Consider the following 14,483-nt stretch of genomic DNA (forward strand, 5'->3'; position numbering starts at 1 on the left):
AATGTTTCTCACTGATCATTCCATCATTACTGTGAGAGACAACTCGCATTGACAGTAGAGATCCTTGACTCTCATCTAAATGTGAATCACATGCATCAACAAAACCATTCGGAACTGCAGAGCTTGACGCACCTAGACATGGAATGATTTGCTTAGCTTCACATGGTATTTCACCATTGAAGGTGCTTTGGCAAGGAACAATAGCAGACATGAATCTTTTCAAGATTCCAAATTTCAAGTTATTTTCCATATCCCTAGTTGTGTTAAAGGCTTCATGCAAAGTCTTGGGTTCTTTGTTTCTCAATAAGAAACTCATCTTCTTGTCAAAAGAACTCATATAAACATCCAAACATACTTTATCATCAAATTTATACTTTCTGGAAATTTTAGACAAAGCTTGTGAAAATCTGATATTGAATGCTGGTACCAATTCATCTTCCCTAATTTGTATGTATGTGAATTCTTTCATCATATCATAATCACTCACCTTTTTAGCAAATTGGTCTATGAAATCTGAAACTAATTCTTCCCATGAGGAAATACAATTTATTGGCAAAAAAGAGAACCAATCCCTTGCATCCTCTTTCAATGACTGGACGAATAACTTCATGCATACATCTTCCTGACAAATTTCAAACTCTCCCATCAAATCTGAAAATCTTTTCAAATGTTGACATGCTGATTTTGATTTCTTCCCACTGAATATGGGCAAATACTTTCTAATTTTTGTGGGTATGGGATTTGGGTAACCTGTAACGTCTTCAAAATTTAAAGCAGCATAATGGTTCATGATGAAACTCTTCCTATTACATGGTTGTGACATTTCACTGGACATGGTCATATGTGGATAAGATTGGGGCTGAAAAAGTTCACTACACATTTCTTCGTTACTTCCACAAATGATTATGCAACCTTGTGTAGAATAACGAAATTTCAAGCATATATCATCATACTGATCTATTCATAACATTGCTTGATACAAATCTTTTCTAAATTTGCATACTATAACAAAAGAACATATACTTTGGATATTACAATAGAATAGATATGCAAATGGACTTTGAAATTCCTCTCTTTCCCTCTTTACTAGTGTTGTTCACTAGATGGGATAACTATTTTACTCATTCAAATTTTCAGAACAATTTTTTTTGCATTTGAAACCTCTGAAAATACCTGGGTGTTTGCAGTTGTAAACTCTTGTAGATCTAAACATTAACTTCCACTTTCAGCACGGTCTTTTATCACAGAGTCGCCACCTCTTGCACAGAGGATATTTTGAACAGCAGAATACCATTCAACACAAATTTAAATCTCTATTTCCTCCTTCAATCTCACTGCAACACACACTCTTCTAGGCTGCTTAACACATAAATCTGAAAAACACATCAGACTTATGTATTTAAATCTCTATTTCCTCCTTCAATCTCACTGCAACACACACTCTTCTAGGCTGCTTAACACATAAATCTGAAAAGCACATCAGACTTATGTATGAACTGAAATCTTTTACTGCACTTTTTCTAAAACTTTTATGATGAAAGCACCATGTCTGAGCATCTGCTAATTAAATCATCTGCATCTTAATATGATTCATAAGATTATCTACTAATCTTATGAAAGTCTTGGAAATACAAACTTCCTTCAAGCACCGGTACATAGACTAGAGTCGCCACCTAATAAGGAATTGGGGAAAAATTTGCATACAGCTACAAGGACTTGCTCGCAACTCAGCAACATACATTCACTATTACTCCTTCATAAAATATGACATGAAAACATATCATTCTACAGATCCAGAACAAGGAACATTTATTTCACCATAAAATCACTTTCAAACTCTATGCATACACAATGGACTGACTAACTGGATGAAATTAGGCAATTTCTATTCAGGTTCCCCAATAGAGTTGCCATTTTTGTTGTTCACCAAATCTAGTTAACCAAAGTACACCTGCAATTGATCTATGAAGTAGCCAATTCAATCTATGAAGGACCTCAAGGCTTGGACAACATGACAAGGATATGAATCCTTCTACTCTTCAAGCTCTGCAAAACCTAGATGGGTATACCTTTGATGTTTAAAATTCAACCTATTACACACCTATGACAGCATCAACAGAAATAGATAGATCTCACCAGGGCTCAATAACAAGTGGGTTACTATAGATGGGCTAGATCTACACATAAAACTCAGCTATGCTTGAGCATGAGATAGATGAAGCGTTTCAAAACATAACATAAAATAAAGATATTCTAATTGGATTTTGATTGGTTTGAGAATCCCCTTAATTGCAGGATCAGTGCCTTATCCAAGGGCAACAGAGTCACAAATCAAACTATAGATGAAAACTTATACTACATATCCAACTTAATTCTTAAGTATTCCTTCATTTAATGCCTTGCATAAATGAATTACTCAGCTCATCCACAAAAAATATCAGATCCAGAAACATACCCCATTTTATTAATGTTTGCTCACAGAATTTAAAATCTTGAAGATTACCTACAAACCAACATTACACTCACAGACACAGCTGCTCATGACCAACTTGATCCTCCTTAAGAATCAGATTTGAATAAAATGAGACTACATTTCAGAGACAAATTTTGTACGAATTTGTGCACGCCTTACATTCACAAGAACCTACAACTAAGAACACCTATAGCAAAGAATTGAACTCCATTACTGAAAGAAAAGCCCTGCCCTATATAATCTTGAAGGAAACTTAGAATTGGAAACCATGAAAATATGGAGCCATCCTCCAAATTTTTGGAGCCCCTAAATATGAGAAGAATTGAGAATAAGAAGAGGAGGGAAAGATCGGATCTGCATAACACACTGCCAAGTGTCACTTTTTTTAACTGAATTTCAATCCCTTTATCTTTCTCATGAAAAATTCTCTCAAAATATCACAAATTTGTTAAAATTAAGTACCTAATTGGATTCCTTATCTCGAGAGCTTTTCGGCAATATATAATACTTAGTATTTTGGCCAAAAATGGACCTCTGGGCGAATTAATTCTTGGATATGTGCACATCATTTAAATTTTTCATTTTTTCATATAGTCTAAACTATATATTTAACTTGATTTTAACTTTGATTTTTCACCCCTGCTTTGGCCTGACACTCTACCACGTAGCGGTCTCTGATTGGCTGATAGGATCCATTGGGCACCATCTGGAATGACACCTCATCACTCTGCCATGTGTCTGCCACCAAGCTGCTTGCTCATCACCACGTCATCGCCAACTGTCCGCCACCTGTGTGCCACGTCATCACCACTGGACAGGGCTTGCGAGCTAGACCGCCATGTCACACTGCCACCTATCTTTCGCTATTTCGTGATGAGTAAGTTTCGAGCAACTTCAGCTCACGAAATCACGCGCACCGTTGGATCTCCTTCAACCTGCGCGATCTTTACCTTGATTTCCATGCACATGGTTTTTCGCTATTTCGTGAAGGGTATTTGGCATGCATCTTCCCTTCACGAATCCAAGCACACCATCCATCTTTTTGGAACATGCTCATTGGTTAAGCCATCTGTTTCCTGCAAAACTCGCCTGCTTGCCTCGAGATCCATGTCTATGTGGGGTGCACCTCTCGCCACTTGTCAACCTCCTTAGTCGCCTTGGAATTTGCACCCACGCACGTGGGGTCCACCTTGGGCACCCTTAGCACCTTGCATCAAAAGCCTTGAGGCTTTGACATATTACTAGTGTGGGGACTTATATTTTAACATTAAAAAGTTCCCCTCCATAGTGAATGTGGGATAATGTCATTTTGCCTGGGAACTGCACTTTCAAGGTTTTGCCTGAGAGTTATAATGGCTGCCATTCTCTTGCCAAAGAGTTTGAAGCCTCTATGAATTCCACGAAGAAGGGAAGACTGGTTTCATTGCCATTTGCATCTGCTTTAAAACATTGAGACTCGCCAAACTCCACACAACTGTAGCTTTACTCCATTTAATGGAATTTGCTTGAATTTTGAATACCCACTCCATTACCTACATGGAGGGTACCATGCGATAACATTTGCTGGAACTTATTTTAATGCCCTCAACTTCTTCTTCAACCTTCCATGCTGCCTCACGCCAAACTCCAACCTCAGCAACATCCATGACAAAGGGGGGAAGTTTGGCATAGTTAAAATTTGGCTTACCCCAGCCAATAACATTTGCATTGATGGCTTCATGTGGAGGGAAGATGCTGGTCTACAGTATCCTGTAGGTTTTTTCATGGCCCATGTGACCTATTGATTGCAATTGTATGGAAAAATTCATACTGCTGCTCCTCCATACCACATGCCACGTGAAGGAGGGAAGACTGCTATTGAAATTGTCTTTTGCATGTTTCTTAAAGTTGTTGCTCTCCAACTTCAATGCCCATCCATGGCACGTGAGGGAAAGGAAGATGCTCTATCAAATTTTCATTTGCTTTACATGCCACGTGAGTGGGGAGAAGATTTGCTGATTTCATTTTGTTGGAAATTTCTATGTTTGCTCCAAACTTCCTACACATTACAAGCATAATAAACATTTATATGCATTCCTTACTCTTCCACTCACCATTTCCCCAAATACATTTGCATTTTTTAATTAAAAACTCAAGTCTCTGTCACTGAAGGAGGATTTGGCATTAAAATCGACAATCTGAAATTTGCCTAGAGGTCTAAAATATTTTCAACTCTTATGACATGTCTCGTGATTACAATCCACATTTAAATATTCTAGAAATCTCTCAGTGAACCAAGTCGCTAATAAAATAATACGGCACAGGCATGGGCTAGGTCAGGCCCCAAAATGGGTCCGACTAAAAAAAATTTTGTTTTCATGCAACTGCCCTCTGAAATACCTCAGGAACCTTAAAATTACCTCTGGAAATGATCGACATCATTTTCGGATCATAAAATTGAATTTTACAACTTTCAGGCACTTACGCCACATTTTTGCATTTAATCGCGTAGACGTATTCTTCAAGCCAGTCAAAACACCTTTTTGGACCTCGCCATCTGATAGGCGTGTACTCTGATATACAAGGATGAACTTTGCCAAGAAGTTTTTCAAGATGAATACTGAGCAAAGAGATATTAATTGGTGAAAATGACCAACTGGCTTTGTCGACACTGCGGACCTTACGAAGTCAATGTTTTGGCAACACATGATGCCTTTCTTAAAAATATCAAATGACCTCCGTAGACCCTCAAATTTGAAACACAAGTACCTTGAAGTACATATTAAATCTTTGCATTCTCAATTTGACCAACATTTTCACCCATGGTTCAAATGGTGCACTCATGAAAATAGCCACAATCTACTGATACGACAACAAAAGTACGGATAACTGAAAACGATGACTCAATGAACCCTTTTGAAATCCGATCAAACGGATTGGAAAAGGCTTGAAACTTGAAACATAGCTTGTTATTCATACCAAAAATAGCCCGAAATAAACATTATGTCATAACACTTACTGAGGTAACTTTTACACTTATGCAAAACAGGGCTCCGACTAGGCACTGAAACAGGGACTTGTCAAAACATTCAAACTGCAAACAATTCGAGCTTGGTAAACTGAGCAAATGGATTCATGAAGACTTGAAATTTTTCATGATGACTCAAATTTATACATACAATTCAATCTATTTTGAAATTCTTCATGATGATCAATAGGGCAAATGATATAGACACCCAAAGTAGGCTACTTAATAATATTTGCATTTGTACCTAAAATGCACTTTCAGCTCACCCCTTGAAATGGGTACCTCATAAAATGATCCAAACTGAATTCTAAAAGTTGCACATCACTATATAGGACAAATGAAAGGTGTGCAACAAGTTTCCAAAGCCTTACCCCCTGAAAAATCAATTGGCTCCATTTTGCCCTCTCTCTAACTAGGCCATTCAGACTGACTCATTTGGAAATGCAAAGCAAAAATTTGAATTGGGCCTCAAAACTTGACTCAATTTTAATGAGCCCCAACAGCTTCTATGTCTTGAAATATAAATGGAGTAGAGATCATGTGAAATTGACTGTTCTTAACTGGCATGATAGTGCTTTTACATATTGCTTTTATGTCTTGAAGTAGAAATGGACTAGAGGTCATTTATAATATATATGCTTTCTAATATAAAAAAATTAATAGCTCTATAAAATTACTTATCAATGTTAAGAGACATTATATAATGGCAACTAAAGGTAGAGTGTAATGGTGTTAACAAAAGCTCTTGTCTTTTATCTTAAATTTGTCGATCATTTTCATGTCAAAACATTAAATTTAATAATAAACATAATATTTTTAAAATAAGTAGCCATTAAAATTTATGTATCAATGTATACAGTAAAAACAATAGTTTCAAAGTAGTATAAATTAACTTTTAAGTAAAATTAATAACCCTAAATTAATATCACAATATTTTTAAATATATTTAACATATCTCTACTAGTTTTATATCATAACTTCAAAATAAAATATTGGCCAGTTGATATGAAAATTTTAATTACTCTATAGAATTATTTTAATTTAATCATAATGGATAAAATAATTTTAATGAAATTAAATAATAACTATAAATTAATTTTTTTTTAAAGTACTTTTAAAATAATGATTTAATTAAATATGTATTACATATCGATTTGATTTTTTTATAAAAAATCGAATATAAAAGTAATAAATAAAATAGTATGTCAAATTTAATATCTAATAAAAATAATTTTTAAAATATTTTAACTATATTATATACTTTAGAAATATACACGGATGATTTTATTGTATTTAAAGTGAAAAAAATACTAAATCAAAAGAATTTAATCTTATGGTAGATGATGAGGAAAAGCCTTACATAGGGGCCAATATTAAATTATGGAAAGTAAAAATGTTGATAGCCCAACTAAGGTCAAGTTCTCATCACTTGATATTTGAAATAGGTAGATGGATGATACCTAAAGAGGAGAGGGGAAAAATATTATGCTTATTCTGTAATATGGGGTGGTAGAGATGGAATGTAATTTCATCATGGAATGCTCAACTTATAGTGACATCCACATAAGCTATCTAAGACATTATTTAAAAATGTAAGGCTAGGAAAATAGCAAATTTGTTGATCAAGATACACTATCAAAGAACAAATATTGAAAGGAAGTTACAAATGCTTAAGGATATGGTGCCCTATTTGTTGAGGAGTTTTATGTTGTTCCTAGGTCCCATAGACTTCTTGGGCCTCGTGGACACTATTAAAATTATTCATTCATTCATTGTTTTTTTTATAACAACTTATTTAATTTCCAATTTGGAGTGTTTTTGTTGCGGATAATGTTGATGGTTTTCATTGAGTCACCTTAAGTTTTTCTTTTAATCTTAAGCATGTCTACAAACTTAATAAATTCATTTGAAATTCTACTTCATTATTCATCCCTTTGTCAGTATTTTTTACAATGGCAAGTACATTGTCTTCTTGATCTCTAATTACACAACTAACCCCTAATTTCCTTAGATTTTTACTATAAATGTCGTCAAAGTTTACTTTAATCCATTCTCCATTTGGTGGGATCCATCACACAACATCATTCACTTTGGCCTTTTGATTAATTAGAATATCCCCATGAATGATGGCAAAATAAGTCATACATAAATATAATATTTTATTCCATTTAAAAAATAAAATAAAATAGAAATAAATGTAAAGTAAACTAGATATTGTCTATCTAAATAAATTAATATAGTATTAAAAATATAAAAAAAATTTGGACACTTTTTAGATAGATTATATTTAAGATATTTATATTAATCTAGTATTCAACACTAAGTACATTTTGCAAAAGTTTGTTGTTCTAGAAATGAATCTTGGATGATTAATGAAGATTATAATTTTGAGACAGAAGTTTGAATACTTTTTTATCTATGGTCTTTAAGATTATATCTATAGTCTTTTCTTCTATGGTATGATCAATTTTGCTACTCATAGATTTGTTTTTTGGATCAAGAATCAATGCTAAATTAGCAAACAATTCAAAAGAGAAACAACATAATAATACATGGTGTGTACACCTAAAAATGGTCTGAAGATAATTAATTGAATAAGCAATTATTTAATTAATCCCCCCTTCCCAGTTTAATTGAATTCATTAGCAATTTGATTAAATCCCTTTCATCTACTTATTAATAAATCTAAGGATTTATTTAATAGGTTCATCTCAATAGTTCTCCTTGATTAATTAATCCAAATTAATTAATCCTCCCCCATTTAATCAATTCGTCTAATCTCCTAATTAATTAAAACAAATCAATTTATGAGTTGTTGAAAATTAATTACTCTTTTCCTATCATTTGAATTTTTAAATTGAAATTACCCACATGCCTCCTAACTTCTAACCACCTAACCTAACCATCCCCCTAACCTAACCCATTTCACCTAACCCTAGGTTTGCCTAACCCTATCCTATCTTGCACATCCTAACCTCCTTATCCTAACCTTCTATGGTATGGATATTCTCCCCTTGAGACACATGACACTTTTGCCACATGTCTCCTCCCTTGGATACTTGCCCTCTCATGAGCAAGGCTCCTTGACACTTGTCACCACAGAGATGACAAGTGTCCCTTCCTCCAACCTCATCTCCAACTTCCTCAATCTTGGCCCTTGATATCTTCAAATCAAATCTAGACCGTTGATTCCTGCTAGCTCAACTTTGGCCTTGGAATTCCTATGAATATCCCCAATTTTGGAGCAATAAGGATCCCTTGCATTCGTATTTTCAGCATCGTTACTATAGGCATTTTCATTTCAATCATCTAGTAATTAGACTTTTGGATTAATCATAGCATGTTAATCTAGTTTCTTAGATCATGCATTTCATATCATTTGCATAATCAATCATGATCAAGTAGCTACTCAACTCTTGAGTTGCCACTTTGGAGGTCATTGCTCCTCTGAGAGCCAATCAATCCAACACCTTCAAGGTCCTCAAGAATAGAGGAAAGTGGGACATTTCAAGGAAGGCTTATGATTTGCATCTTTAATCTAGTTTTCAATTAAGATTTCCATTATGTTTTTATTGTCTCATTATATGTGTATTATTTTCTATATACCATATTTTTAACATCACATTAATTGGTGCCCACCATGGGGCCTAGCCCCTTTGATCTTTAACAAGTTGCTTGGAGAAAATTTCATTGACAGGTTGATTAGCTCTCTCGGGCTCCCAAATCATGTTATTGGTCTCTATTGTAGCGTCCCGACATCTCAAATGGTGTTTATGGGAGACTTCTCAACTTTGTTTTTATGTTTTTCTCTATTTTAGCATTTTCAATCTATACCTTAGCATTTTTGGTATGTTCTGTAGCGTTTCTGGTATATTTGACAGTGTTTTCAGTTAGTTTAACAATATTTTTGGTGTGTAGAATAGCATTTCTAGTGTGCAGAGTAGCATTTTTGGTCTATTTGGTAGTGTTCATGGCATATATGGTAGCATTCTTGGTCAATTTGGTGGCATTTTTAGTTTTTATTGAGTTTTTAAATGTTATATTTTGTATTCCTTATTTCTGCTTCTGGACTATCATTTTGCTAAACCTAATTTGCAGATACTCATTCCACTGTGAAAGACCAGAGGCATAAATCATTTCGTTGTCAAAGAATGCAATATAAACTACTAACTTTGTTCGCAACCATAGGATTTTGCACTTATTTTTGTTAAATTAGGCACATAGACTAATTACAATGGAAATGAACAAACATGTCTTATATGTTCTGATGATAGGAAAGTATGCTCTCACCTTTCTTAAGTAATCAGAAATCTAGACTCATCTTTTCTTTCAATAGTGCATATCTTTAGCGGGCATGCCCTCCTGAGGAGCCTATAAGGCCAAAGCCATTAAGGTCGGTGAGAGGGGAACGACACAAATGGGGAATGGCTAACACCAAGTACTCCAACCCACTATAAAATAAACGTGATTTGATGAAAATCAAGTCAATGAAAGTGCTTGGGAATAGCTCTCCTTCGTACCTTCGGGTATATCAAACCTTGGTTTTCAAGGCTGGGAGACCTCTTAATTGAGTTTATACCCCAACATGCCAAACAGATCCCTTACTAGTTCCAATTAAAATTAGAAGCTACCCGGTTTATCTACAAACATTATTAAAATCTTAGTGCATGGAGGGGGAAGCATCTCTCCTTAAGATACTCACCATATGTCCCTCTTGAGTGTATGTGTGAACTCCCCTTTTGAGACCTTATTGCTAGGCTCATAATGGGACTCCACTAGCTCTTGCAAAGGCAAAAACACGGATGGCGTTTAGGGTGTGACAAGGTTGTGTGAGCTGACAGGGTACCAAGTGTGGGCTAAGAACTAATAATGAAGCCAATCTCCTTAGGATAGATTGAATGATGTGTTTTCAATTGTTCAAAACCCATGAAAACTTGGGCTTTCTTTAAAGCTTCTTGAACATACACTTTATGTGTCCTTTGGGACAAAAATACAATCTGAATTTTTTGTTTGTAAGTCAAGTCAAGATATCATCCATTGAAATACAACAAAAATTGCAAACTCAAACTTCAAATTGTCAAATTTACAAGTTTCATAACAAATTAGCTCTTTCGGTCCAAACAGTCGCACATACGGTCCAAACAGTCGCACATACGATTCAAATAGTCGCACATACAGTCCAAACAGTCACACATATGGCTCAAACAGTCGCACCTATGGTCCAAACAATCACACATACGGTTCAATCAGTCGCACATACGGTTCAAACAATTGCACCTACGGTCCAAATAGTCACACATACCTACGATCTAAACAATTGCACATATGGTCCAAACAGTCACACATACGGTCCAAACAGTCACACCTATGGTCCAAACAGTCGCACCTACAGTCCAAATAGTCGCACTTTCAGTCCAATCAAGATATCATCCATTGAAATACAACAAAAATTGCAAACTCAAACCTCAAATTGTCAAATTTACAAGTTTCATAGCAGATTAGCTCTTCCAGTCCAAACAGTCACACATATGGTCCAAACAATCGCACATAAGGTCCAAACAGTTGCACCTATGGTCCAAACAGACGCACCTATGGTTCAAACAGTCACACTTTCAGTCCAAGCAGTCACACCTATGGTCCAAATAGTCACTCTTCTAGTCTAAATGTCAGCTCTCCTTGTATGAATGTTGTCTTTTTCATATTTCAACATTAACTCTCCAAGGTTGAGCTTGCCAGGTATAAACATCAATTTTCTCATTCTACACATTAACTCTTGGGGTCAAAATAATCATTGTCTAAGTTCTAACGTCACTAGTTTAAGCTTCAAATTTCTTGGTCTAAACATTGGCACTCTTGGTCTAAACGTCAGCTCTCTTGGTCTAAACGTCAGGTCTTACGGTCTAAATGTCAGCTTTCTTGGTCTAAACGTCAGCTCTTTTGGGTTGTATGTCAAATTTCTCATGTTTCAACACTAGATCTTCTAGTATACGCTTTCTAGGTCTAAATTTTAGTTATCTGAGTCTACAAATAAAAAAGTTAGGTCAAAACAACAATCTCCTAAGTTCAAACACCCAATTTGTTGAGTCTAAACATCATTGTTTTGAACTTTAGAGTCACTACACTACAGAATAGCATTTTTGGTATGTTCCTCAGCATTCTTGGTCAGTTTGTCAGTGTTTTTGGTCAATATAGCAGCATTCTTGTTCAGTTTGTCATCATTTATGGTTAGTTTGTCAGCGTTTTTGGTCCATATAGCAATGTTTCTGGTCAGTATAGTAGCATTTTTGGTCAGTATAGCAGCGTTTCTGGTCAGTTTGTTAGCATTTCTAGTCAATATAGCAATGTTCTCAATTAGTTTATTAGCATTTCTGATCATTTTGTCAACATTTCTGATCCATATAGCAATGTTTCTAGTCAGTATAGCAGTGTTTCTAGTCATTTTGTTAGAGTTTTTGGTAAACTGCACCAAAATCATAAAACAAAAATAACCCATTTCTCAGACAGTCAAACATAGAGACTAGGTCATCTTCTCGGGTCACTCAGCCAGGTTATCTTTTGCTAAAACTGATTCAAAGAAAGACACACTAAGGTTCTCAAGTATTCATCTCTAACAAGTTTAAAATCTAACATCTCAAAGTGAAACATCACACCTTCTTGGATAAAGTGATCACTCAAAACATAGTTTCTCATCAAGATCTATCATCCTCTATCATGAAACTACAATGTTTGATCAGGATAACCTTGTCCCACATCGTAGGATATATCATTCTTATTGGAATTGGTTTTATCAAAATCATCATCATTGCACTCCAAACAAAGATCAAAAAACTTACAAATGTACAAATACTTGAATTATCTTTTCATGTCATATCACTCTATCATATCTACATTGACAGTTGGTCAATTATCAAAACACCTTTTAGACAATCAAATTCCTTCATAATATTCAACACATGTGTATGCCCATTTTAACTAGAGCGTAGAGATGAAAGATCAAACAAACATAAATAGAAATATTCAAAATAGCTGAAGAGCATAGAAACATGGAATACCAAAGAAAAATACAAGAAGAAGACATAACAGGTCAACATATCAGAGAAATCAAATAAGTCCAAAATCAAAATCCAACTATGTCAAAACCTCACAAGGATTCAAATACATCTCCAAAGAAAGGTGGCTCTCTTATGCAACTCTTAAAGAGATCCCTAAAGGATTTTGCTAAGGAAGATCAAAATTGTGCACCTATGTCTAGCAATGGCTCATACCCCCATAAGAAAATTGACTCTCCAAAGGCATCTATTCCTACACCTCTTAAAAACTTGCAAGAACCATCCATAGCATCCTCACCAATCAGTACACCCAAGGATGAAGTTCCCCAAGGGATATCCATAATGGCCATCAAACCTATTTCAGAGGATCCTATTCAAACCCCATCTCCTTCATATCTAAGCATTGATTCCTTGTAACATCCCCATAATTCTCCCTTGCAAATTGAAGTCCTCATTCATAGAACGCTCATTAAATGTGTCCTAATAGATGTGGGAGCTGGCTTAAACATTTTCTCATTGAATCTTGTTTGTGCTCTAGGTTATTCAGAAGATGTAGTTGATCCCCCAAAAAAGATCACATTCAAAACATATGACGAGGAAGAGCATTCCTCTACAAGAATTGTGATATTACCCATCAGAGTGGGACATTTGCAAAAAGAGATAGCATGCCAAGTTCTAAACTTGGACTTACCATACAACATACTCTTGGGAAGACCATGGATACATGACATACAGGCTATTCCATCAACATGTCATCAGTGCCTGAAATTTCCATACAATGGGTAGGAAATTACGATCTCAGCAGACTCAAATCCATTGTAGTGTTGTAGTAATCTAAAACCAACTCAAGAGGTCATTGTTCCACATAACAGAGAGGTAGCATCTTCAAGCACACAATCGAAGGATCAATCATTTGCATCAATTTTTTCAAGCATGGAAAAAAAAATGCAGCTAAGAGATTGAGGGAATAGAGAATATTTTCTATCATAGAAAAACAAACTAGAGCAGCTTGAAATTGAAAGGGATGAAGAAGATGTAGGTGTCGATATAGTTCACACACATGCTGGACAAACATTAGGAACTAGTCTACTTGAATCAGAATCACATTCGGTTTACTTGGACTTAATCAAGGACGGTCATGAGCTACTTGCAAGAGGTCATTCTGATGAGAGTATCGTTCTAGACATTGAAATGCATATTGAAAGATCTAACATCTCTATCATGACCCCTAACATCTTTGAAACAATTCAACCTGAGGATCCTTTACCCTTAATCCATCCCAAACTTATGGACTGGGAAATCGAAAGACATGCCACCATCGATACCCTTCCTAATGACCATGTCATATCCTTATATATTAATGCAATTGAACCCACAACAACTTCCACCAGGGATTTCGCTAACATATCTTCGAGTCAAGTGGGTGCCAAATCTCCTAGTTGCAAAAATGAAAATAAAGAAAACAATATCAAGTATAATGTTGAAAACCATTTACTGGCAACATTAGACCGAGAAAAAGTAAAAAGAAAGGACACATCTAACGATGAAAACCTCCTTGAGGCACCGAAAGATGGGAGCTTTGACTCCCTACTTGAATTTTATCAAGAGAGGTCATCTATCCTAATAGAACCGATAGAGGTAGTTAACATTGGCACAACTGGTCTATATCCAGCAACTTCTCTATTAGAACTAGCAAGGAAAAAATATTTGGAACTCTTCAAAAGGAGGCAATTCAAAAGATGGTCATATGCAGACATTCCAGGGTTGGATCCAGATCTTATAATACATCACCCGAATATCAGTCTAGCAGCATGCATCAATAATGGAGCACAACATGGATCAAGAGCAAGCATACTATTCATCACACCACAAGGTCATACCATTCCAAAAGTGTACAAATTAAGCTTCCCATGCACCAACAATATAGGAGAATATGAAGCTTTGGTCACAGGAA

The sequence above is a fragment of the Cryptomeria japonica genome, chromosome 1 (assembly GCF_030272615.1).
Source record: "Cryptomeria japonica chromosome 1, Sugi_1.0, whole genome shotgun sequence".
Classification (NCBI taxonomy): Eukaryota; Viridiplantae; Streptophyta; class Pinopsida; order Cupressales; family Cupressaceae; genus Cryptomeria; species Cryptomeria japonica.